General features: G+C 48.6%; 1 protein-coding gene across 3 annotated transcripts in view; it reads left to right on the top strand.

Annotated features, from left to right (window-relative positions):
• Positions 1-6,841: 6,841 nt before the first annotated feature.
• The window catches only part of RASGEF1C (RasGEF domain family member 1C), an 82,703-nt gene continuing 65,039 nt past the window's right edge, over positions 6,842-24,505 (top strand). For all 3 annotated transcript variants that reach the window (XM_021084318.2, XM_021084319.2, XM_085013605.1), the window contains exon 1: positions 6,842-7,009. The gene's annotated coding sequence lies outside the window, so the exon portion shown is untranslated. The remainder of the gene's footprint in view (positions 7,010-24,505) is intronic.

Genomic DNA, 24,505 nt, shown 5'->3' on the forward strand with positions numbered 1-24,505 from the left:
ACAGCCCAGCAGCCTTGCTGGAGGCAAAGACAAAAAGACCCCGCCTTCCAACAGACATAATGCAACCTCTGTGCAAAATCAAAATGCATCCTTCTGCATGACTATGTCAGGCCTCCTCACCTGGGCCTGGATGCTTCCCAGGGTCCCCGCTTCTCGGACCCCTCCAGTCCCTCTTCCCCTCATGCAACTGAATGCCATTCTTTCATTTTCAACAACTGCCTGCTGAGCAGCTCTTGTGTCCCACAAAAAGTCACAAATACTTAACCCAACTGAGTTGACAGCTAAGGACGAGAAGTTCCCTGGGTGAAGGCAGCTCAGCAGTGGCGGTGATGGCCCAGAGGGGTTCCTGGCGTCCACTCTAGTCCAGCCACCACCTGGCCTTCATCCACCTTGGAAGTTGCCTGCTATGATGCAGCTGTGACCACATGTCATGGCTTCCGTGGGTCTCAGTTGACTACATGAGTGTTTCTCAAACCTGGGCTCCACTGCCACGCTGCTGCTACACATTGTTTAATCATCCAGGTTGCCAGTGTCCCATTTAAGACACCGGGATGTGAGTCTGCACTTTTTCTGCTGGTGGATTCTAAACAATTGTAGGTCTGTAAACTGTGCTGACACCTGACTGTTACCACTGCCAGAAGACACAGACCCTACCCAGACCCTCTGAGTTCAAGGTCTTGGCAGCGTCTCAGGCATCTGTGTTGTAAGTGAGCTCCCAGGGAAGGTGCAGTATATATCCACTCTGCCCAGCTGTGGCCCTGTGGAGGCAGCAACCTGATTCCGACCTCCCTGCCTCCCACCCCCTGCCCCCACGTGGGGTAGTTAACGGGAAGCAGGCAGGGTTTAGGCCCCTGCTCTACTGTGCCACCTGCACAAGTTGCCTGCCTTCTCTGAGCCTTTCATGGAATGATGTCCGAGCTTCCCATTACCACAATTGCAAATCACCATGAACTTGGAGGCTCAAAACTATGCCAGTGTATTTTCTCATAGTTCTGCAGGTCAGGAGTCTCAGTGCATCTCACTGCGCTTAAAGCAGGTGTGTCAGGGCCGGTTTCCTCACCTTTTCCAGCTTTCAGAGGCTACCCGCATTCCTTGGCTCGTGGCCCCTCATGCTGTCTTCAAAGCTAGCAGCGTAGTATCTCTTTGACCTTGCTTCCATCCTCTCATCTCTTTCTCTGGCTCTTCTATTTTCCTCTTCTGATTTTAAGCACCCACTAATTACATGCGGCTCACCCTGATAATCCAGGGTAATGTCCCCATCTCAAAGTCCTAAATCACACCTGCAGAGTCCCTTTTACCAAATAAGGTCAGACATTCACTGGTTCTGGAAAGGACTTGAGCACCTTGGGGGGCCATTATTCTGCCCACAAATGGGAGGGATCACCCTAGACCTTTTTTGTATGTGTGTCTTTTTAGGGCCGCACCCACGGCATATGGAGGTTCCCAGGCTAGGGGTCCAATTGGAGCTATAGCCAATGACCTATGCCACAGCCACAGCAATGCAGGATCCGAGCCGCATCTGTGACCTACACCACAGGTCCCAGCAACACATGATACTTAACCCACTGAGTGGGGCCAGGGATAGATCCTGCACCCCCATGGATACTAGTCAGATTTGTTTCCACTGAGCCATGATGGGAACTCCACCCTATGCTCTTTTTAATCAGCATTCCTTCAAATGGGCCCCATCTTCTGCCCGTATCAGGGTTATCTGGGGCTCTTGTTACAAACACAGAGTGTGGGGCCACCCAGACCCCCAAACCTGAGTCTCATTGGGGGTGGGGGATGCTGCCTCTCCTCAGGTGCTCAGGTGATTCCTCTGCACAGTGATGTTCAACTGGATAAGTGAGACCTTGAGTGTGGCACTCAGGAGGGGAGAAGAGGTTTATGCCACCAGACCCTGCTCCAAGAACCTGGTGAGCCCATCATATAACAATTTTTCCCCTAAGATAAGAGGCTGAGGACTCTTTGGAGGTTATGTTCCGGGCCTGCAGATTGAGGCTCTGCTGAACGATGCCCAGAGGCTCCTGGAATGCCTCTTTGGAACCTCAGTCTCTCCTTCACTCACCTTGGGGTCCTTGGGCCACTGGACCAGCAGTCAGTGAAAGGAGTTGGCAGGGGTGGCCATCCCCAGTACGCCACCTGGGCTGGCAGAAGTGCTGCCTGCGGGGGAGGGACTTCAGGAGGGGTGGGAGAGGAAGAGGGGTGACCTAAGGGAATTAGAGTGTCTCCAGGGGGGGGACTGTGGCAGGCAGGTTTTGTACTGGCCACGGCGGGAACCATCTGAATAATGCACCCTTTATGGGTTGTCCGCCCTTCCCGATTTCACCCTCCCTGCCCCTCACCAGCTCCCTGCCACCCCCCGCCCACATGGACCACCTGCACCTCATCTCAGGCTCTGCTCCCAGGGGGCCCCATCTGTAACACCTGCCGTGGTTCTCAGCCAGCCCAGCGTGGAGCTTTGCGATGGAGAACCAGACCCACACTCACCTCCCACACACATGCCACGCACACACTCACATATTACACACACATGAGCACATGCCTACACACACACTCTCTCTCCTCCCTGATCCCTGCCCAGACTCAGTGGGTGGTCAGGGCCCTGGTCAGTCACTGTCATTAAATGTGACTGACTTAGTCCATTTGGGCTGCTGTCCCAAGTGCCACAGACCAGGGGACTTATAAACAAGAGAAACTTATCTCTCACGGTTCTGGAGGCTGAAGTCCAAGATCAGAGTGGCAGCGTGGTCAGATTCTGGTGAGGGCCCTCTTCCAAGTGGCAGACGCTGACCTTCTGTGTCCTCACCTGGCAGAAGGGGCAAGGGAGCTCTGTGGGAGTCCCTTTTATGAGGGTGCTAATCCCATTCATGAGGGGTCCACCCTCATGAACTGTTCACCCCCCCCCCAAGGCCCCATTTTCTAATAACATCAGCTTAGAATGTTAGGGGCTTAGGAGTTCAGCATAAGGATTTTTTTAAATTGAGGTATAGTTGGGAATTCCTGTAGTGGCTCAGTGGTTAACAAATCCGACTAGGAACCATGAGGTTGCAGGTTTGATCCCTGACCTTGCTCAGTGGGTTAAGGATCCGGCTTTGCCGTGAGCTGTGGTGTAGGTAGAAGATGCAGCTCAGATCTGGCGTTGCTGTGGCTCTGGTGTAGGCTGGCAGCTACAGCTCCTAGTGGATCCCTAGCCTGGGAACCTCCACGTGCCGCAGGAGTGGCCCAAGAAATGGCAAAAAAAGACAAAAATAAATAAATAAAATTGAGGTATAGTTGATCTACAATATTATACTAGCTTCAGGTGTACAACATAGTGATTCAATATTTTTATAGATTATATCCCACTCCAAGTTATTATGAGGTGCTGGTTATAGTCCATGTGCTATACATGCTGTACAATATACTCTCGTAGGTTATTTATTTTATACACAGTAGATTGTTTTTATTGAAGTAGAGTCGATGTATTATAGAAGTTACAGTTCTACAACACAATCACCATATGAGCTTGTGTGGGACACAATCAGTCCCTGACAGTGACCTCCACCAGTGGCTGGCCATACGCTGGCTTTCTCCTAGAGATTTGCCTTTATAGTAAGTTTGGACAATTTTCATCAAACCCAAGAACGGGTGGGTCATGGGCCACACTAATAAAATGTACTGGCCAGAGGCCAAAGTTCTGTCCTTACTGTTCTCTAATTTTATTGATGACACTGCTTGGCAGTCCCCTTCATGTCAGGCTTGTTCCTGAGTCACCTGCTCCAGCTGGGCCAAGAGTTGGATAGACATGCTGCAGGGGCCTCACAGACTACTGGCTGAGTGTCCTCAGTAGCTGGAACCCCAAGATTTTCTTCCTTCACCTACAAGGGCCCACATTAGATTCTGCACCCACAGGTCCAGCCACCTCCCCAAATACCCCACTGGCCCCACAGTCTTAGCAAATCCCCAGTCCAACCTGGCCAGACCCCAGCTGTCTCTCACCTCTCACACATTCTCCTCATCTTCCTGTCACCCAGTCCTGCAGCTTCTCCCCAGCCCCCTGCCCCAGGTCTGTGCTTCTCAGATGTCCCCTGCCCGCTATCCTCCCTCAGGTACTTTTAGGGCAGCAGGTGTCCTCCTCAGTGGACAACACCAGCCCCATCCTCCCAGCACTGGGTTAGTGCGACAAACTCAAGCAGTCCCAGAGTCATACGTGTCGGGGAGGTGCCCTCTGGGCCACGGGCAACCCAGGCAGGGGCTGGGGGTGCTGGAAAAGGTCTCATGGGTATCAGAACCAGGACACCTCCTGCGGGGGGCACTGCTGACAGAGCTGGGGCAGAGCTTGCCCCTAAGCCACTCCCAGAGGACAGACCTCCCAGCTCCTCACCCCCCAGAAGCCCCGACCTGGGCCTGGCCCCTTCCAGCTGGGCCTCTGCACTCTCCCCTCCTCTCCAGATACATCGGCCTCCTTTCTTTCTCCCTGAATGTGAAGTGCATGCTGGCCACAGGGCCTTTGCTCCTGCTATCCTCTCTCCCAAGACAATATTCCCACAGGCCTCGTGGGACTGGCTCCTTGCTTGGGTCTCAGCCCACACTCCATTTGTCCATAAAGTCCAGCCTTGGCACCTGAGTCAGTGTCCCCCGAGCTAGGGACAGCTCAGTGCAAAAGTCCCTGCCAGCCTCGAGGCTTGGTTCAAGGAGTTGCAGGGTGGTAGTGAGGGTACACAACACAGAGCTGACTTCAGGGCAGTGGGAGAAGATGCAGAACTTGGGAGAGACAGCCTTCTTTCCTGTCACAGGCATAGACAGCCCTGCCTCACTCAGCCACTTGGGACATGTGCTATGGCCACAAGCAAGTCCACCCTTGGGTTTTAGTTACTCTACCCAGCACTGCCTTGACTCCAAGCACCCCCATCCTGCACCCAGCATGGCAACAGTGCCCCAGCAGTCTCCAAGCCTGTGCTCATAGGGAGGGGTGGCATAGGGAGAAACCAGCCCCTCTCCTCTGAACTACACTTGATTAGGGGGACTTTTAGTGCTGCTCAGGCCCCAGCATGTCTCAGGAGAGTGGACCAGCTCCTCCAAGTTCTCTCCTGCAGCCTTCTCTCCCTCGAACCCCAGCATGCCTCCGGGAGGCACACAGGGCCTGACCTGAGGGCTGGGAGCATGGGACGAGAATTGGAAAAGACTGGAGTTCCTGTTGTGGCTCAGCGGGTTAAAAACCTGACTAGTATTCATGAAGATGCAGGTTCAAACCCCGGCCTCACTCAGTGGGTTAAGGATCTGGTGTTGCTGCGAGCTGTGGCCTAGGCTGCAGATGCAGCTCAGATCTGGCATTGCTGTGGCTGTGGTATAGGCTAGCAGCTGCAGCTCTGATTCGATCCTTAGCCCAGGAACTTCCATATGCCTCAAGTGCGGCCCTAAAAAAAAAGAATTGGAGAAGATCCATTGGCCTCAGGACTTACCTCAGCACCTAAGCCCTAAGGCAAATTTATATGCTGGGAACCTCCCCCCACCCACCTCTGTTTCTCCTTCCCCTTCACCACAGCCTGACCCTTGGCATTTGTCTCAGACATGCCCTTCACTGTGAATAGCCTCTGGCCCTGGCCCTGTCCCAAGGTTCCACTGCCTTCCTGTCCAATGTGCCACCCACTAGCCCAATGTGCCCCAGGCAGATGCTTGCTCCAGGCCTCAGTTTCCCAACAGTGCAAGATATGAGCTGGACTCTTGCTGTTTTATTTGTTCAATCCTCTGGAAACATCCCTTGGGGCATACTAGAGCAGCACCCTCCTCTCTCCTCAGGGTTGGCACAAGGGCTAACTTCATCCCCTGCTCCAGGAGGCAACATCTAGACCTGTAACCCTCATTCTCCAGGTCTGTGGAAATGACCTGAGCTGGCCTCCTCAGAGCCTGTGTGGCAGCTCTGGGCTCTCTCGGATCTATCAGTCAGGAGTGCTCTTTCTGAGGGTGTCAACTCAGGGCAGCTGGGGGTCTGAGAGATGGGAGAAGTGGATTCCTATTCATAATGTTTAAGCACCTGGATCTAACTATTCCTGAAAGCAACATACTTTGGCTTTTAAGCCTTCATGAGCCAATAAATTATTTTTGCTTAAGCTAGTTGGGTTGGGTAACCTGTCACATCCCCTCAAAGCAGGTCCTGACTGAAACAGAGAACAGATGTCCTGATCTCTACACTGGAACAAACCAGGAGACTTTCAATGTCCAGGTGGAGCCAGCTGAGGAAGGTCACCCATCCTGTTCGGGCCCCCTCGCCCATTCTAAAAGTGAAATAGCACACTCTTTTCCTCCTAGCATCTCAGTGTCTTCACAATGGTGACCCACCATCCCAGTCTTCTATGCCCCCTTGATGCCCACGTTGTACACACCAGACACCGGGGCACAGGAAAACCACAGTTCAGTGGCCATTGCAGAAGGAGGAGAGTCCAAAGGAGCGGCCAAGGGCCCAGCCTTGGGGAAAAAGAGATGAACCAGGTTTTAGGGTGCCAGAGGTTTTCCAGGCGAAGGAGTCGGGGCGGCGGGGGTGGGGGGCAGTTCAGGTGCAGAGTCCAGCAAGATCCATGGGTGAGGGAGGCGGGATCTGGGCATCTGATGCTTGTAGTGAGCCCCCCTGCACGGGGGTGGGAAGCGAGCCACAGCGGAGGGTCCGGAATGCAGCGCTGGACGTGTGGCCTTGACCCTGAGGCCTGCAGTAGAGCAGCCTGGTGAGCCGGGCCCCCTCGGGCATGGGAGGCCACAGGAGGGAGTGGGAAGGGGGCCCGCGCAGCCCGGGCTCCGTCAGCTCCACCCCGCGCCCCGCCCGCCCTGTGCTTCCCCGTATGGCCACGAGGGGGCGCAGCACCTCGCTGCTCCGGGACCGGCCGCCAGCGCACGGCCGCTGCGCCCGGGAGCGGCGCAGGCGGCAGGCTGCGGGCGGCGGGCAGCGGCCCGAGTCCGCGGCGCCGCGGCTCGCAGGGGGCGCGGCAGGCGCTGCCCATGGGCCGGGCCCGGGGGTTCTGTGCGCCGGGAGCCGGTGAGTGGGGGCGCGGCCGGGCGGGACACGGACGCTGCGGACCAGGGAGCTGGGGAGGGGGCTGCTGCGGCGGCGGCGGCGGCGGCGGGGCGCGAGTACTAGGGAGGTCGCGACGCTGAGGTGCGGGGCGGCAAGGCGGGCAGGACAGCGGGTGTCCGGGCCGCTCCGCGGGGACGCGCGGGGCTGACCCAGGGCACAGGTGCGCGCGCGGGTGACAGTGCGCGTGGCCGGCCGGCGGCGGGGCGGGAAGCCGCGGTGCGCCGGAGTGCGGGGCCGGAGAGGCTGAGGTGGTGGACGGCGGGAGGGACAGCGGGAGGGGCGGCGGGGCGCGCGAGAGTGTGCACTACGAGGGGCGCGGGTGCGTACGCCGGGGTGGCGGCCGGGAGGGGACCCGCGGAGGGCACACCCCCCGGCCGCGGTTGCGAGAGACCTGCTCTGCCGCGCGCGCGCGCGCGCGCTCAGCAGAAGAGCAAGCTTCTTCAGCGCTCGGGTGGCAGGAAAAGCCAGCCTGGACCCTAGGCCTCCTCCGCGCTAGACCTCAGTTTCCAGAGCTGTGAAATGGGAACAGCAAGGCTGAGGTGCTGGGCGCTTGTGAAGAAAGGAAAGGGCCTTGGTCGTGGGGGAAGAGGGTGTTGTCTCTGAAGCTGGGATGGGTCTGAGGAAAGGATCAGGGAGCCTGCAGGGATGGTGGGTCAGCTCCAGGTTCCGGGTGTGGCCCTTACTCAATGACGGTGGGCAGGGCCAGGGGACCCGTAGGCCACTCCTCTCTGTGTTCAGGTGGAGAAAGGGAGACCTAGAGGGGAGGAGGAGAGGGGATGCTCCCGGCCCTGCCCCATGCTCAGCGTGGGGAGTAGTGTGGAAAAGACAAGGCAGCATGGGGTGGTGGAGAGGCTCACCCCTGCCCCCTCCCTCCTGCCTCCTGGGCCCCCAAGGCTGACATTCTGCTGAGCTTCGGATGTCAGAGAAGATTTTCCTACGGTGCAGGTGCTTTGTCCCATCTTACAGTTGAAGTAACTGAGGCTTAGAAAAGTGACAGGATTTGTTCAAGGTCTTAGGACCATGAAGTGGCAAAGCGGGGTTTCAGCCTTGGTAGGACTGGTTCAAAAGCCATATTCCAGCCACTGTTCCAGGTAACCAGGGTAGGCCTGGGTTTGTCTGCTCACTTGTCTAGAGCATCCATTGAGCTCCTACTGTGTGCTCCGGGCCCCCAGGGAGTGCTTACAAGCAGGTGTGGGAGAGCGAAGCTGAACAGGTAATCAAAGGAAAAACCAAGGTCATGACAGAAGTGCTAGGAAGGAAATAAACAGGGTAATTAGGGTGGAGCCTTGGGAGGGAAGTGAGGGGACTTAGCCTGTTCAAAGAGAGTGTCTCTGAGCAGTGACCACTGGCTGTGGTGTGAAAGGAAGGATAGAACCTACCAAAAAAGGTCTGAGGGAACAGTAGGTGCAAGCCTGCACAGGTGTTGGGTGGGAAGTGCTGGCACCAAGCCAATTAGGGGAGCTGTGGAGTTTGAATTTTTCTTCAGGTGCAGGTATTGAAAGGATGTCCCTGAGGTGGGTAGAGGGAACCGCAGGGGGCAGGAGAGGGAGTAGGGAGGGGACTGCTGGAGTCCGCCAGGGAGTTTCAAGGATGAGCTTCTGGCTACCAGATGTGGAGTTTGCCATCCTAGCAGGGCCAGGGGCATGAGAAGGGTGGGGTCTTTTGCAGATGGTGGGGTTTTAGCTGTGGTGGACAGGAGAGCCTGGACCAGGTGCTGCTCTCAGACCCCCAGCATCCAGCAGGGGAAGGGCTGCCTACCCTGAATTTGCAGAGGTGAGGTGCTGGGTGTTTGGGCTGATCGGTCTCTGCATCCGTTGACGTGTTCCTGTAAGTCTTTGAGCCTCATATCAGCTTTCACTTGTGCTTTGCCCCTCATGTAGAATCAGCCATTTCTCCAAAAAGTCTTGGTGTTTTTTAAGGAGGAATGGTGGGGAGGGGACAGAAGGAGGTCAGTTAGGAACCAGTATCTGAGCATTAGATGTGCTTGTTGCTACCTTGCCGTCGTTGGTTCTAGGCTTCTCAGTGGACTCTTTAAAACAAAAAACAAAAAAACCCCTAAAAGTTAATATTTCCATCTCCTTTCTCCGCAGTGAGAATCTAGCTTCCCCCACATATCAATTAGGTAATAACTTGCCCTAGAACACACTCAAAATAGTTTCAGAATCACTATAACCAAACCACTACCAGGTGTAGTCAGCATATACTACAGTGAGTATGTTATCAATTTGAGATACAATTAGTTTCATCTGTTTCTGTTTGCTCACCTTTTGGGTTTTTTCCTTTTAGTCTTTATAATTTTATTTTTTGAATATGTAAAACACTGGTTTTACAAGTTTCAAAGGTCAAAACTAAAAGAAAAAAAGGCTCTACTCAGAAATCTCAATCCCATCCCTGTTCTTTCTCCTCCCAATACCAAGGGTAACCATTTGAAATCCCTTCTGGTTTATTCTTCCTGAGTCTCTTTTGCAAAACAAGCCATTTAAGCATTATCACAAAAGTTAGCATATACATCTCCTTTGTACCTTTTTTCAGTTAAAACATATCTCCTTACCAGAAAATAGACACTGTCCTCGTTCGTTTGCACAGCCACATAGTACTCCCCATTCTGTGACTGAACCCTGCTTCTTTATCTGTGTCTTATGGATGGACATTTGGTTTTTCCAGGCCTTTTTTATTAAAAATAAGGGAGTAATGGAAAACCTGTACATAGGTCGCTCGTATTTCTGGAGACATAGCTTTAATTCCAAGAAGGAAGAGTAAAGAAGTACTTATTTTGTTAACTATTTCCAAGTTTCCCTCTCCCAAAAGTTTGCACACCTACCAGAAATGTGTGACAGAGTCTCTTTCCTCCACAGCCAGAAGACAGTATTTGAGTCTCTTTCCTCCACAGCCAGAAGATAGTATTTTAATTTTCATTTCTATTATTACGAGTGAAATTAGACATCTTTTTATATGTTTATGAATCTCTTGATTACCTTTTTTCTATGACTTGCCTGTCCATGTATTTTGCCAAATTCCTATTGGACTGGGGGGGGGGTTCCCTTGGATTTAAAAGTTTTTTTGAAATGCATATTAGAGATATTAGAAATACATATTATGCATATTAAAGATATTCAGTATCAGGGTTTTTTTTTAACTTTGTTTATGGTGGATTTTTCCATTAAAAGTTTTCAGTTTTAGGAGTTCCCATCGTGGCTCAGGGGTTAATGAATCCGACTAGGAACCATGAGGTTGCGGGTTTGATGCCTGGCCTTGATCAGTGGGTTAAGGATGCAGCGTTGCCGTGAGCTGTGGTGTGGATTGTAGTCGCGGCTCGGATCCCTTGTTGCTGTGGCTGTGACATAGGCTGGCAGCTGTGGCTCCATTTGGACCCCTAGCCTGGGAACCTCCATGAGCCTTGGGTGCGGCCCTAGAAAAAGGGAAAAAGACCACAAAAAAAAAAAGTTTTCAATTTTAGATAATTGATTTAATCACTCTTTTCATTACTGCATCTAGATTTTGAATCCTAATTAGAAAGGCTGTTCCCACACTCAATAGTAAAAGAATTCACCCATGTTTTCTAACTTATTTGGGTTTGTACTTAGTTTATGGATCCAATTTAATCTTTTTCCAGATGTCTATCCCTCTGTCACAGCACTATTTATTTAAAAGGCCATCTTTTCTCTCATGATCTGAAATGCACCTGTGTCATGCACTAAACATTCAAATGCAGCTGTACCTATTTCTGGGCTTTCTGGTCTGGCTCACAGCTTTGTCTCTTCTTATGCTGGTCTCACACTGTGGGAATTATGGAAGCCTCAGTGTGTGTGGCAGGGGGGTGTATGGCAAGGAAGACTCCACACTATTGCAATAGGGGAGAAAGATTGAACTCAACTCCCATTTTTGTGTTTTGTTATCTGGTAGAGCTAATCCTCCTTCCACTGCTTTTTATTTCAGGGGTTTCCTAGCTGTTCCAGCATGTTGATGGTATCTTTTCTTAAGATCATATTAAATTTATATATAACTTCAGGATGATTAATGTTTTTATGAAGTTGAATCATCTTATCCAAAAAATATCTTCTTTTGTGTTCAGGACTGCTTAGTCTTATTTGTTCAGGACCACTCTCTGGGACATTTTTTATTTTATTTTGTTTTGTTTTTTATTGTTATTTCCCCAATACAGTTTTTTTTCCTACTGTACAGCATGGTGACCCAGTTACACATACATGTATACATTCTTTTTTCTCCCATTATCATGCTCCATCACAAGTGACTAGGCATAGTTCTCAGTGCTACACAGCAGGATCTCTGGGACATTTTGAAGTTTTATTCATATTCCTTGTCAAGTTTATTCATGAGTATTTTACTTTGTTGCTATAATAAATGTTGTTTTCTTCCTTTATATCATATATACTGGTTATCTCTGTATGTATGTTATTTTATATCTATCTACCTCACTAAATTTATTTTGTTGCTAGTTTTATCACTAATGCTTTTAGGTAGTTCAGATATTCTGTCATCTGCAAATTGAAATAGTTTTACTTTTTTACTGATTTTTATGCATCTAACTGCTTTCTCTTATCTAATTAAATTGGCTAAATATCTCCAATTCACATTAAATATTGGATATAATGGGCATCTTTACCTTGCACCTAACCTTAGTAAAAAGGTCTTTAGTACTTCTTCCATTATGAAAGATATTTTAGGACATGAATATATTTTATATATATGTTTTTTAAGGAGTTATTAATTAATTCCTATTTTATTTGGTGGTTTCTTAAAATCAGGAATGGGTATTGATTTTTGTTGAAGACATCCATGGAGATAGTTATATTTCTTCTTAGCAAATATCAATTAATTAATACGATAAATCATATTAATGGATTTCCTAATAACAGGTCTGGGATGAGGCAAACAATAAGGTACAAAATTTATTAATATAAATATTAAGCTGTTTTTGCATTCCTAAAATAGAAACCACTTGGGCATGATATTTTACATTTTGATGTGACTGTATTAGCTATCTATTGCTGTGTAACAAGTTACTGTAAACTGAGTGGCTTAAAACAACACACATCTATTATCTCATAGTTTCTGTGGATTTGAAGTCCAGGCCTGGCTTAGCTGGGTTTCTGCTGGTGTTGGCCAGGACTGGGTCCTCATTTAGAGGCTCAACGAGGAATGGATTCACTTTTCCACTCGTGTAGTTGTTAGCAGGATTCAGTTCTTTGTGGTTTCAGGACTGAGAGCTTAAGTGTTGCTGGTGGTTGGCTGGAATCTGCCCTCAGCTTCTGGAGGCCACCCACAGTTTCTAGGGACCACTTGTGGTTTTTGCCACATGGGCTTCCACAGCATAGCCTCTTTTTCCATCAGGCCAGCAAGAGAGTCTCTAGAATAGATAATCTATGTAAGGGAGTCATGGAAGTTATCCCATCACTTTTGCTATATTTGTTGGTTAGAGGAAAGTCAGAGGTTCCATTCACACTCAAAGGCATGAATACCAGGAGACATAGGGATCATGGGCACATGTTCTCCACAATGGAGCTGGCTTCTGTGTGCTTATATTTATTTTTGCTAAAGTTCCCCAGTCATCTCTTGGTTTGATAAAGCTTAGCTTCTACTGGGTTCTTCAAGAAGGGCTCATGAGTATTGTATTCCTGGATTTCTTTCATGCTGAGATTGTTTCCTATACCTTTGATACTTGAAGGATGGATTGGCTGGTTATAAAAGCCTGACCTATACTTTCCTTCAATTTGTTAAAATGTTGCTCTGAGTGATATTTCTTACATGTTATTGACAAGAAATCTGAAATAAATGCTCTTTTTTTCCCTTTGTAACTTGATCATTTTTCCTGGAAATTTTTCCAAAGGATTTTTTTTCCCCTCTCCCTTTAAGGTCTAATCATTTTACTACAAAATGTCCTGGAATTGACCATTTGAGGTCAGTTTTCTCAGGTGTGGATGGGAGTTTTGAATATGCAGATTCAAGTCTTCTTTCATTTCCAGAAAGTTTTCTTGGAGAATAATTTAAATGTTAATGATTTTGTTTTTCCTCCAATAATTTGTCTATATGCTAGATCTTTTTTTCCCTATCTTTTATATCTATCATTTTCTCTGTGATTCTCTTCACTACCATTTTTGTTTTGTTTTGTGGTTGTTTTCCTGCATTTCCTCAATGAGCATTATTAAAATTTCAGTCAAATCTATTCTAAGAGAGCTTTTAATAGTGTTCATTTCTGGGTTGACTTCGTCTTTCATTTTCTTTCCTGAGTTTGGGAAACCCTAGTTTCACATTTAACTGATTTTTGGTCCATTTCTATTCTAAGTTTTGAAATTTATACTTCAGGTTTTTTTTTCATATCAGAATGTTAAGGCAATTCAAGTTGGGGCGTTGTTGCACTGTTACCTTGTAAATTGTGAGAATGATTGTCAATTCCTTAAATTGGTTTGTGTGGGTATTGTCTTATCTTCTAGTAACTTAGAAATGTCCTCGTTGTGGCAAAGTGGGTTGAAAACCCAACGTTGTCTCTGTGAGAATGTTGGTTCTATTCCTGGCGTTGGTCAGTGGATTAAGGACCTGATATTGCCATGGCTGTGGCATAGGCCACAGCTGCAGCTCCAATTAGACCCCTAGCCCAAGAACTTCCGTATGCTTCAAGTGTGTCTATAAAAAGAAAAAAATGTCTTTAGGTTTGGTGGGACTGGTAATAATGAATGAAAGTAGGTAGGAGTTGGGGATTTGGGTTACATCAGTTTTCTTAGTTCAAGAGTGCCCTCTAGTGTTGGTTTAGAGACATGCCTTATCCTTACTTGTCCTTGGGGCTTGGGAGTGGCATGTGTTGACAATTCATTATTACTTCTATAGGTCCTTTAATTTCCTTGCTACTTCTTCTAGCTACTTCCCACCAAGCCTCCAAGGGCCTCCACTTACAAGCCATATTCCATAGAAGCAGGGCCTTTCCAAGACAGCTACCTCTTGTCCCACACACTTTGTCCCCCCTCATTCTCCAGTACTTGGTGCTTTGACTCACCTGGTCTCATACCTGCTCTCAGAATTTCCCCATGTGGGTGGCACTTTCTCTTTCTGGTGTCAGTTCTTAGCCCCAATCCCATGCTCCTCTTTCCCGCCCAGGCTCTGCGTGACCCTCAATACCAGCAGGCCCTTGAGCAGGCTCTGCATTTGGGTCCTTTTCACACCAGTCTCAGGTGTATAGCAGGCTGTCTCCTGGTCATGTTCTCGGCCTGGTTATAAGTGGTCTCATTTGCTCTCCCCCTTCATCTGTATAGAGAGGTTTGGATTTAGGTGGCTGCTGTTATCTATGGGGACAGAGATGTCCCCAAACTTCTTACTTGGAAAGATTCATAAAGAATGGTGCACTCTTGTAGTTTCCTGGTAGGCTCTTGGGTTAAGGATCCCGTGTTGTCACTGCTATGGTTCAGGTCACTGCTGTGGTGCTGATTTGATCCCTGGCCCAGAAACTTCCACATTCCAAGAGTGCAGCCAAAATAAGAATAGTGTACTTCTCAACTAAATACATCACTTGTTAACAGCTTGCAGCATGTGTGTTATTTCAGGGCTCATTAGTTTTGCTGAACCATTGAAAAGTCCTTTACAGGAATCATGTACTCCCCCTAAATACATCAGCATCTCCTTAGAACGAGGAAGTTCTCCTACAAAACCTCTATTCAGGTATCACAGTCACTGTTTCTCATAACACAGAAATGTTTCTCATAAATAGTTCATATTGAACCTTCAACAACTGCCCCAGTGATGTCCTTTGGCCCTTATATTTATATCCAGGATCCAATCAGGGATCAAATATTGCACTGGTTTGTCACGTCTACCAGACTCTTTTAATTTACAACAGTTTCCCCATCTGCGGCATATGGAAGTTTCCAGGCTAAGGGTCCAATCAGGAGCCACAGCTGCCAGTCTACACCACAGCCACAGCAGTGGGGATCCAAGCTGCGTCTATGACCTACACCACAGCTCACGGCAATGCCGGATCCTTAACCCACTGAGCAAGGCCAGGAATTGAACCCACATCCTCATGGATACTAGTCGGGTTCTTTACCGCTGAGCCACAATAGGAACTCCTCTCCATTTTTGTGTTGTTGTTGCACATCAGTTTTCTCCCATAATCTGGATTTGTTGTACTCTTTTGTCAAAATTGATCCAGGTTGAGGATTTGGGGTTCAGATTGCTTTAAAATTACAGACTGATGTGTCTCTAAGAAGAGACATCCACCTCACCTTCCACCTGCCCATCCTGTGCCCTCCTGAAGTCCAAGGTCTTTTCTGGGAGCACGTGGGGAGGGGGTGTTGGGAGGAGAGGCTGCGGGCCCTGGGGCTGAAGGCTTTCCCTGAGCATCCTGTGGAAGTGTTGGGCTCTGACCTCAATTTCCCTTCCCACCCTTCAGGCATCATTCCCGATCTCCTTCCTGTCACTGTTGCTGTGCCCTCTCAGGGGTCTGCCTCCTACACCCCGGGCTTTGGGACTGACTCTGTGGGCCTGGCTCTGCCTCAGGGGGTTCTCTCTTTCCGCAAAGGTGCCCACCATGCCCCTTTCATTCAGGCACCATAAAGACTATTCAGGGAGGCAGAAGGCACATAGCAGAAGGCACTGGGTCATGGAGCCCGGAGTTTGGATCCACTGCCTGCTCCCTGCGTGCATGTTCTTACATTCTCGGTATCATTCTGGGTTTCAAACACCAGTTGGGCCCGTAATGCTGTGTCTGGTGCAAAAGAGGCATCCACTGTGCTCATTCCCTCCCTGTCTTGGGGACCCAGCCTGTGTCCCTCCCTTTCGGTAATGATGGTGAGGGGGCCTGACCCCCGTGGTCTGGCAGAGCTCCTTGGGGCTGGGGCTGCAGAAGGGAGCCCTCCCATGTGTGTCACATCATCCCCATGATTTCCTTCAGGTTACGACCCAGGCAGGCCCACCAAGAATACCCTTAACCACCAAGCCACATAAACGCAACCAGGAAGAGTCTTACAGACTAAGCTATGAAAGCCCCATGAATTTGGGAGCACCTCAGTTTTATTATTATTATTATTTTTTTTTTTGTCTTTTTGCTATTTCTTAGGCCACTCCCGCGGCATATGGAGGTTCCCAGGCTAGGGGTCTAATCAGAGCTGTAGTCTCCGGCCTACACCAGAGCCACAGCAACGCGGGATCCGAGCCGCATCTGCAACCTACACCACAGCTCACGGCAACGCTGGATTGTTAACCCACTGAGCAAGGGCAGGGACCGAACCCGCAACCTCATGGTTCCTAGTCGGATTCATTAACCACTGTGCCATGACGGGAACTCCAGTTTTATCATTTTTAAATAAAGCTGACACAAGTTCCAGGGTTGTCTGTTAAAGGCCTTTCCATCCTGCACCAGGGTCCATCCTAATTGGTGAATTCCTACTTTACCCACAAGGGATCTGCCCAGAGTGGGAAGGAATGCAGCCTTTTGGCATCAGCTAAATATTGCCCCTGTAGAGTCATTATTTACCTGGTTCATTTGGTCAATAATTGTTCATTTTTTTGTTTTTAAATCCAGACACCACAGTCTGGCTAAAGAATAACAGTAATAAAACAACTGCTTTTCTCTTTGATGATTGACACCTGCACAGTGCCAGCAACTGCATACCGATGGCCTCAGGTAATTCTCATGGCAATTTTTATCTGCTTTACAGATGAGGAAACAGAGGCTCCCAGATGTAAGGGGATTTTGGCAAGTAATCCAGCCAGTATGGACCTTGGCTGTGTATGGCCTGAAATGTTTACAGTCTGGCAGTGTGGCCTGCCCTCTTCTCTGTCTTTATGAGGCCTCTACTCTATGCTCAGCCACCTGTTTGCCCATCCATCTGACCACCCATGTGCTAAGCAGCTGCCCAGCTTCAGGCCTGAGCCGGGCTCAGCCAGGAGCACCTCCCTGCATGCTTACTATCTACCAGGATGTGCCCAGTTGTTTATAAACATTATCTCATGAGGATGGAAATAAGTAAAATAGAAAACTAACAACAGAGAAAAAAAACTTTTGAAAAGATTAATAAAACTAATAAATTCCTAGCAAGACTGACTAGGAGAAAACAAGTTACCAATGTTCTACAGGCATTAAAAGGATAACAAGTGAATTGTATAAAGTACTTTATACCAATACATTTGATTAAAGGACTCAATGCCTTTAAAGACAAAACTTAACCAAAATTGACACAAGTAGAAAATCTGAACAATACTATTTCTGTTAAAGGAATTGAATTTATAAGGAAAAACCTTCCCAGAAACAAAATGTCAGGTGGCTTTTGCAGTGAATTCTATCAAATATTTAAGGAAAAAACACGACTGCACACTCATTCAGTAAGCAAAAATGAACATGTGTGGTAATAACAAATGCTGGATATGATGTGGAGCAGTAGAAATCCTTCTGATCTATGTGTGGGAGAGGGAATAGGTACAGTCAGTTTGTAAAACAGCTGAGAATTACTCAGTCCAGGTGAACATATAAATATATACTTGCAGCATGTCCTGCAAAGGAGCACTTCCACCGCTGACGTGTCCCCGAGAGAATTGCACATGCATGTGCCTCAGAGCCATGCTCTTGGCAGCAACAACTAGAACCAACCTAAGTTCCATTGGCAGGAAAATGGAAATAGAAACTGTGGAACACTCACAGAATGGATGGTCAGAGAGAAGACTCTTAGAAACATTGATTGTATGGGTATAATTTTCATCATGTTAAGTGAAAAATCAAGTCACGAGTACTGTGTACAGATGACACCATGTTTATAAAACTTCAAAGCAATCAAACTGGAAGTTCCCCTTGTGGTTCAGCTGGTTGAGAACCTGACATAGCATTTGTGAGGATGTGGGTTCGATCCCTGGTCTCACTCAGTGGGTTAAAGGTCCGGGGTTGCCAGCTCCAGCGCCAACATCCCTCCCCTCAAGTTCACAGCCCCCAGCATGGCCAGCGTCCTGGAACAGCTGAACATCATCACTGGCGTCCTCTTCATTCCTCTCAGCCAAAAAGACTTGGAGACTCTGAAAGCTGAGGTGGCACAGCGGCACCAGCTCCAGGAGGCCATCAAGGACAGGGATAAGGCTGAGGACCCCATGGCCACTGAGCCAGAGCCAGTGCGGCCTCAGAGGATGAGGCTTCCCACCCTTCGGCTGCCAAGGACCCTTCTTCCCCAAGCTTGCAGGGGTGGAAAGGGAGAGACAGATGGACAGACAGCTGCCCCGTTACCCAGTGATCCAGACTCCAAGAGAAGGGGGCACACCCTGCACATCAGGAGAGGAAGCAAGTCCCTCTTCCTCCACGTTTCCAACCCCAACCCCACCCTCAGCATCCTCCTGGGACCCTGGCCTGGTCTGCCTGACCCCCCGAAAGATGTTCTTGTACAGGTTCAATGAATATATGATGCAGAGGCCTCATTGAAGACATGCGAATGGAGTGTATGGACATCAGTTCCCAGCTGGTGGGCAGGTCCCCCCTGGAGCCCCCCATCCTCAAGCAGGCGTATGTGAGTGTCCATGCTGCAAGTGTCCTGATCCGTCCTTCCTAACTGTTCATAGCCCTGAGCCGGTTCTGAGTGGTGATGCGCAGATGAGATTTCTCAGGTCATTTGTATATTTGCCATTGAGGCTGCTGCTTTTGCTTCCACTGCCCCTGAGCCTGACCTGGCTGAAAGTCCAGGTTTGAAGCCAAAAAGAGGAGAGCTTTCCTGTGTCCTGGGATAGGGAGCCAGAGCTCTGTGGCAGGGCCGGAGGGTTGAGGTGCACTTTAGCTTTGTGGGGTGTTGAGAGCCTCAGTGGCTTTATTACTAACTGTGGTTGGGCCTGGCCTGGCTGTGCTCAGGGTGAGGAAAGGGGTGGACTCCCCTGTGCCCAGCCCCAGCCTCTCTGCCCTTGGGCCCCAGTAGGAGGTGCTGCTGCCCTACCTCCCTGCACCCCAGCTGGGGATAAACTTGGGGGTATAATCTGAATATATTCTCCCCGTTGAACCCCAGCTGCCTAACGCACAGTGAGAGTGGGGGGTTTAGGAGAACCAGGGCTGAATCATGGATCCTGGGGGAGAAGTTACTGATCCACAGGAGTGATTGTCACTTACTTGTGTAACCCAGCTCCCTACCTGGTCCTTGTCTACAAGTACCTTCTACAGAGAGGAGCTCTGAGGATGGCAGAGAGGGGGCTGCAGAAGGTGGTGGCCCCCACGGGCCCTGCCTACCCCTCTGCCACCTGCCTGCACCACTTCTCTGTGCATCTTGCTGAGCCCTGATGGGTGGGAGGAGATGGCCACCCTTGTGAGCTGGAGGGAGCTGTTCCCGGGCTGGGGCATCTGCCTGGTGGCTTTGCAGGGAGCCACTTATGAGTATGGTCTGTCCAAACACCTTGTTTCAAAGGGAGTGGGTGTGAGCTAGCAAGCAAGGCATCCTCACAGCTGATCAAGAGCTTTTTCTTGTTTTTAAACCATCACGTCTTGATTTCACATTGGAATAAAGAGAGTTTTTAAAAAAAGAAGATCCAGTGTTGCCATGAGCTGTGGTGTGGGCCGAAGATGCAGCTTGCATCTGGCATTGCTGTGGCTGTGGTGTAGGCCGGTTTCCAGGTGCAGCTCCAGGTTTCACTTCATGTAACTGTTGACTATATGTCTTCTTTAGAAAAATAGCTCTTCAGACCCTCTGCCCATTTTTTAATCAATTGTTTTTGCTGTTCAGTTGTATGAGTTTGGTAAAATATTTTTTTTTTTTTTTTTTTTTTTTTTTTTTTTTTTTGTCTTTTTGTCTTTTTGTTGTTGTTGTTGCTATTTCTTGGGCCGCTCCTGCGGCATATGGAGGTTCCCAGGCTAGGGGTTGAATCGGAGCTGTAGCCACCGGCCTACACCAGAGCCACAGCAACGCGGGATCCGAGCCGTGTCTGCAACCTACACCACAGCTCACGGCAACGCCGGATCGCCAACCCACTGAGCAAGGGCAGGGACCGAACCCGCAACCTCATGGTTCCTAGTCGGATTCGTTAACCACTGCGCCACAACGGGAACTCCTGGTAAAATATTTTTAAGGAATTTTTAAAAATTCCAGAAGTGGGAATGATGGGAGCAGGGCGGGTTGGGAGGATTCCACAGTTGGGCTAAATGGAGGGGCTGCTGACACTCTGCTACTTGACTGGGTGGAGGGCTTCCATGTGTCTATTTGTTATCATGCTTCATAACTTGTATGTCACAGGTAATCCTTTCATGCAGCAAATATGTCATAATACACTAAAATGTTAAAAGGAATTTCATATTTTCTTCCCATGCTTCTTGTCTTGGCCTCTACTCTGGGGACACACTTTCCACTTTGAAGACCACTGAGTTGATCAAGCCACGTGATCACAGGGCGCTGATCTGCAGTAGACCCTAGAAAGCTCATGTGTGGGTAAGGGAGGGCCAGAGTCAGGGTCAACTCAAGGGAGGCTTCCAGGAGGAGGTGATGCCTCAGCTACTCTAGAAGTCAGGCAGGAGTCAGGGAAAATGTGTTTGGCTGGGTAGGAGGGGAAGAAGGAGCAGGGCAGCTCAGCACCCACTCTCTGAGTCTTGGCCATGAGCAGCTTGAGGACAGGCACTGGGCTACCCTATTGCTGCCATCCTGCAACAAGGCTGGGAGCACAGCTCAGGAGAGTCCTGGGCCTTCTTAACCAGCCATTTCCTGGTTTCTCTGCCAGTTCTCAGTAAACTCCAAGCTAGAGAGGCAAGCAGAGGAGGCAGGAGGGGGCCCAGGCTCTGAGGGGCAGGGCAGGTCACCCTGCACACACACACGCCCAGGCCACCCAAGGCTGGTGGATTGGGGGAAAGTGCTGGCTCTGATCCGCAGAGAAAGTTAACTACACTCTGAGCCCAGTTGGGAGGTGCAGTCCACTGATGACTTATTTCCCTGAACTCTCCAGTCCCTTCACATATCATGGCGGTACCCAGCGTCCCTTGGCAGGGTTCCCCAGCTCAGGAGTTCTGACAGCCAGCTATTCTGACAAACTCCTTAAGAATAAAGCATTGCCCACTTGGTGGTTTGTGTGAACATGTGCAAGGGGGATTGTGGAAAGGGTTAAGGAGGCTGAGATGACAGTGTGTGTGACAGCTGCTCCCTGGATGTGACTTGCAGGCCCCCAGTGGCCTGCAGTTTGAAAACAGATGTTTCTACATAAACACAGCCAAATTGTATTAGCACTTTGGATGATGAAAGGGACTTTAAGTGTCCGCATGTTGCAGTTCTGAATTGTTTGCCAGAGAAAATGTGCGTATACTTTATAAACAGCAAGTGTAAGAAGCAGGAACAAATTAGGTTATTGCACCGGAACCAATTTCCTCAGCAGAGTCACTGGCAGATGCACATTGCATATATTAACCATGATCGGTGGTGATGCCACTCACCTTCATGAGGAAGCCCCAGCTTCCTTCCTACTGCCCTTTTCACCCCTGGCTCAGACAGGGAGGGCAGCCCGAGGTCACATGGCACCCAGGCCCTGTGGGACCTTCAGGGAGAAAGTCACAGACTTTAATTTATTTTAAACTCTTTCTTCTGGAAAATCTAAAAAACTAAGCATGTAAAGACTAGATAAACACGAATCACCATGTACTCATCTCCCAGCTCCCACGCTATTGACTCACAGCCCATCTTTATCCCAACTCCCGTTGTGTTAAGGTTTCAAAGCAAATCCAAGATACCCTGTTATACCCCCTGTCATGACTGTGATATGCATCTAGGAACTGATAGGGACTTTATTATAAGCACCATGCCATTGACACACCTAATGAATAAATAATTTCTTAAAATTGTCTAATAGCCAGTCAGTCCATGATTAGATGCCCCAGTTACTTCCAAAATACTTTGTTCAGGGAGTTTCCCGTTGTGGCTAAGCAGTTTACAAACCTGACGAGTATCCATGAGGATGTGGGTTCTAACCCTGGCCTTGCTCACTGGGTTAAGGATCTGGCATGCTGTGAGCTGTGATGTAGGTTGCAGACATTGGCTTGGGCCTGGTGTTTCTGTGGCTGTGAATATGGTGAGATTTTAGGTTATTGGGTGGCATTATATGGCAGAAGGAATTTTGCAGATATAATTAAGGTCACTTGTCAGATGACTTTGATATAGTGAAAAGGGAGATTATTCTGGGTGGGCCTGACCTAATCAGGTGAACCTCAAAGGAAGGACTGGGTTCTTCCTAAAGTCAGACAGATTTAAAGCCTGAGAAAGACTCTCCTCTTGGCCATGAGGATGCAAACTGCCATGTTGTACAGAAGGTGGGTGGCTTCTTAGAACTGAGTTATTTTTCAGTAATTGATTTATTTCTAAAATTTCCCTTTATTATGTGGCTGTCATTTATTCTCTTCACAGTGTCTTTTGAGGAGCAGAAGTTCATAATTTTGATGAAGTTTGCTTTATCAATTTTTTTTTCAATTATGTTTTGGTGTTTAAGGAATTTTTATCTAACCTGAGGTTACAGAGGTTTTTCTCCCATGTTTCCTTCTAGAAACTTTATAGTTATAGATCTTACTCTTAACCTGTGACCCATTTTGAGTTAATTTTGCCTATGATGGGAAGAATGAATCAATATCAGTTTTTTTTTGAGGGGGGGTTGGCATCAGATAACCAATGGTTCCAACACCATTTGTTGAAATTATCTTTCTCAGCTGAATTGCATTTGCATTTTCTTAAAAAATCAATTGACCATAAACTTGTGGCTCTTTTTTCTGGACTCTCTATTCTATTCCATTGATCTCTTGGTCTATCTTGTTTTGTTTTGTTTTGTTTGTCTTTTTAGGGCTGCACCCACGGCATATGGAGGTTCCTAGGCTAGGGGTCGAATCGGAGCTGTAGCTGCTGACCACAGCCACAGCAACACAGGATCCATGTTGTGTCTGTGACCTATACTGCAGTTCATGGCAACACTGGACCTTAATCCACTGAACGAGGCCAGGGGTTGGACCTGGATCTTCATGGATATTAGTCAGGTTCATAACCTGCTGAGCCACAACAGGTACTCCCTAGACCTTCTTTTAGAGAGCTCACCTGATTAGGTGGGGCTCACCCAGAATAATCTTGATTAGCTCTAAACCAACTGATTAAAATCCTTACTTAAATTTGCAAAACTCCCTTCACCTTTGCCATACAACATACTCTAATCACAGGAGTGCCATCCATCATATTCATGGGTCTCACCTATACTCAAGGAGGGGGCCATGTACACCAGGGAGGGGAGAATCTAGGGGGCGGGTATCTTAGAATTCTTCCCACCACATTTTTAACTTAACACAGTCTACCTTCAAGTGATTCTATGCTACTTCACATATAGTAGTGGACCTGATGCCAGTATACTTCTGTTCTCTCTCAGCCTTTGTGCTTGCATGTATTTCCTAGAGCTGTGTAACAAAGTAACACAAACTGGGTGGACTTAAAATGTAAGAAATTTATTCTCTCATAGGGTAGACATCTAAAATCAAGGTATCAACAGGGCTATGCTTCCTCTGATACCAATAGGAAAAAATCTTGCCTCCTCCTAGCGTCTACTGGCTTGCCAGAAAAGCTTTTTTTAGGGCCACACCCACAACACATGGAGGTTCCCAGGCTAAGGATCGAATTGGAGCTGCAGCTGTCAGCCTACGCCACAGCCACAGCAACACCAGATCCGAGCCTCATCTGCGACCTACACCACAGCTCACAGCAACGGCGGATCCTTAACCCACTGAGCAAGCCCAGGGATCAAACCCACAACCTTATGGCTCCTAGTCGGATTTGTTTCCACTGCGCCACGACAGGAACTCCCGGAAAATCTTTGACATTCTTTTGCTTGCAGCTCCAGTCTCCACCTTCATTGTCACATGATGTCCTCCCAGTGTGTCTGTATCTTCAAATGGCTGTCCTGTTACAAGGACACCAGTCAGATTAGGGGCTCATCCTGCTCTAGAATGATATCATCTTAACTAATAAAATCTACAGTGACCCCATTTCCAAACAATATTATATTCAGAGATACCGGGGATTAAAAATTCAGTATTGGGGGCGGGGGATTCAACACATAAGAGTGTTGCTGTTCTGCCAATATATGTATATTTCCACATGTTTACAAACCCCACGCTGCATTATTTTTGCTCTGAACAGTCAATTGCATTTTTTAAATATTTCAATAAAAAGAAAAAAGTTCTTTCTACTTACCCATGTAGTCCCCATGTTCTTGCTACTTTTATGTAGATCTGGGGGGCACTGAGGCTGGGTGGGCCTGGCACATCCCCAGGCAGTGGCCTCCTGACCACCAGGGGTGGGTGTGTAGCCCATCAGGCCACGTGGGCCCTTCTTCATCCTCTTTCCCACATTTGTGAACGTATCCCTCTGGGTGCCGCATGTCTCAGGCTTTGTCTCAATAGCAGTTGTTTCCTAAATGGTGGTCCCTCTTCATTTTTCTTTCCAGTTGAAATTGAGGGTTAATGAGTATAAAGAGGTCCAGGCTGGACTTTGG

This window comes from Sus scrofa, chromosome 2 (assembly GCF_054392235.1).
Source record: "Sus scrofa isolate SSC_HxYL_T2T_F1_AM1 chromosome 2, Sscrofa_HxYL_maternal_Yorkshire_Landrace_v2.0, whole genome shotgun sequence".
Lineage (NCBI taxonomy): Eukaryota > Metazoa > Chordata > Mammalia > Artiodactyla > Suidae > Sus > Sus scrofa.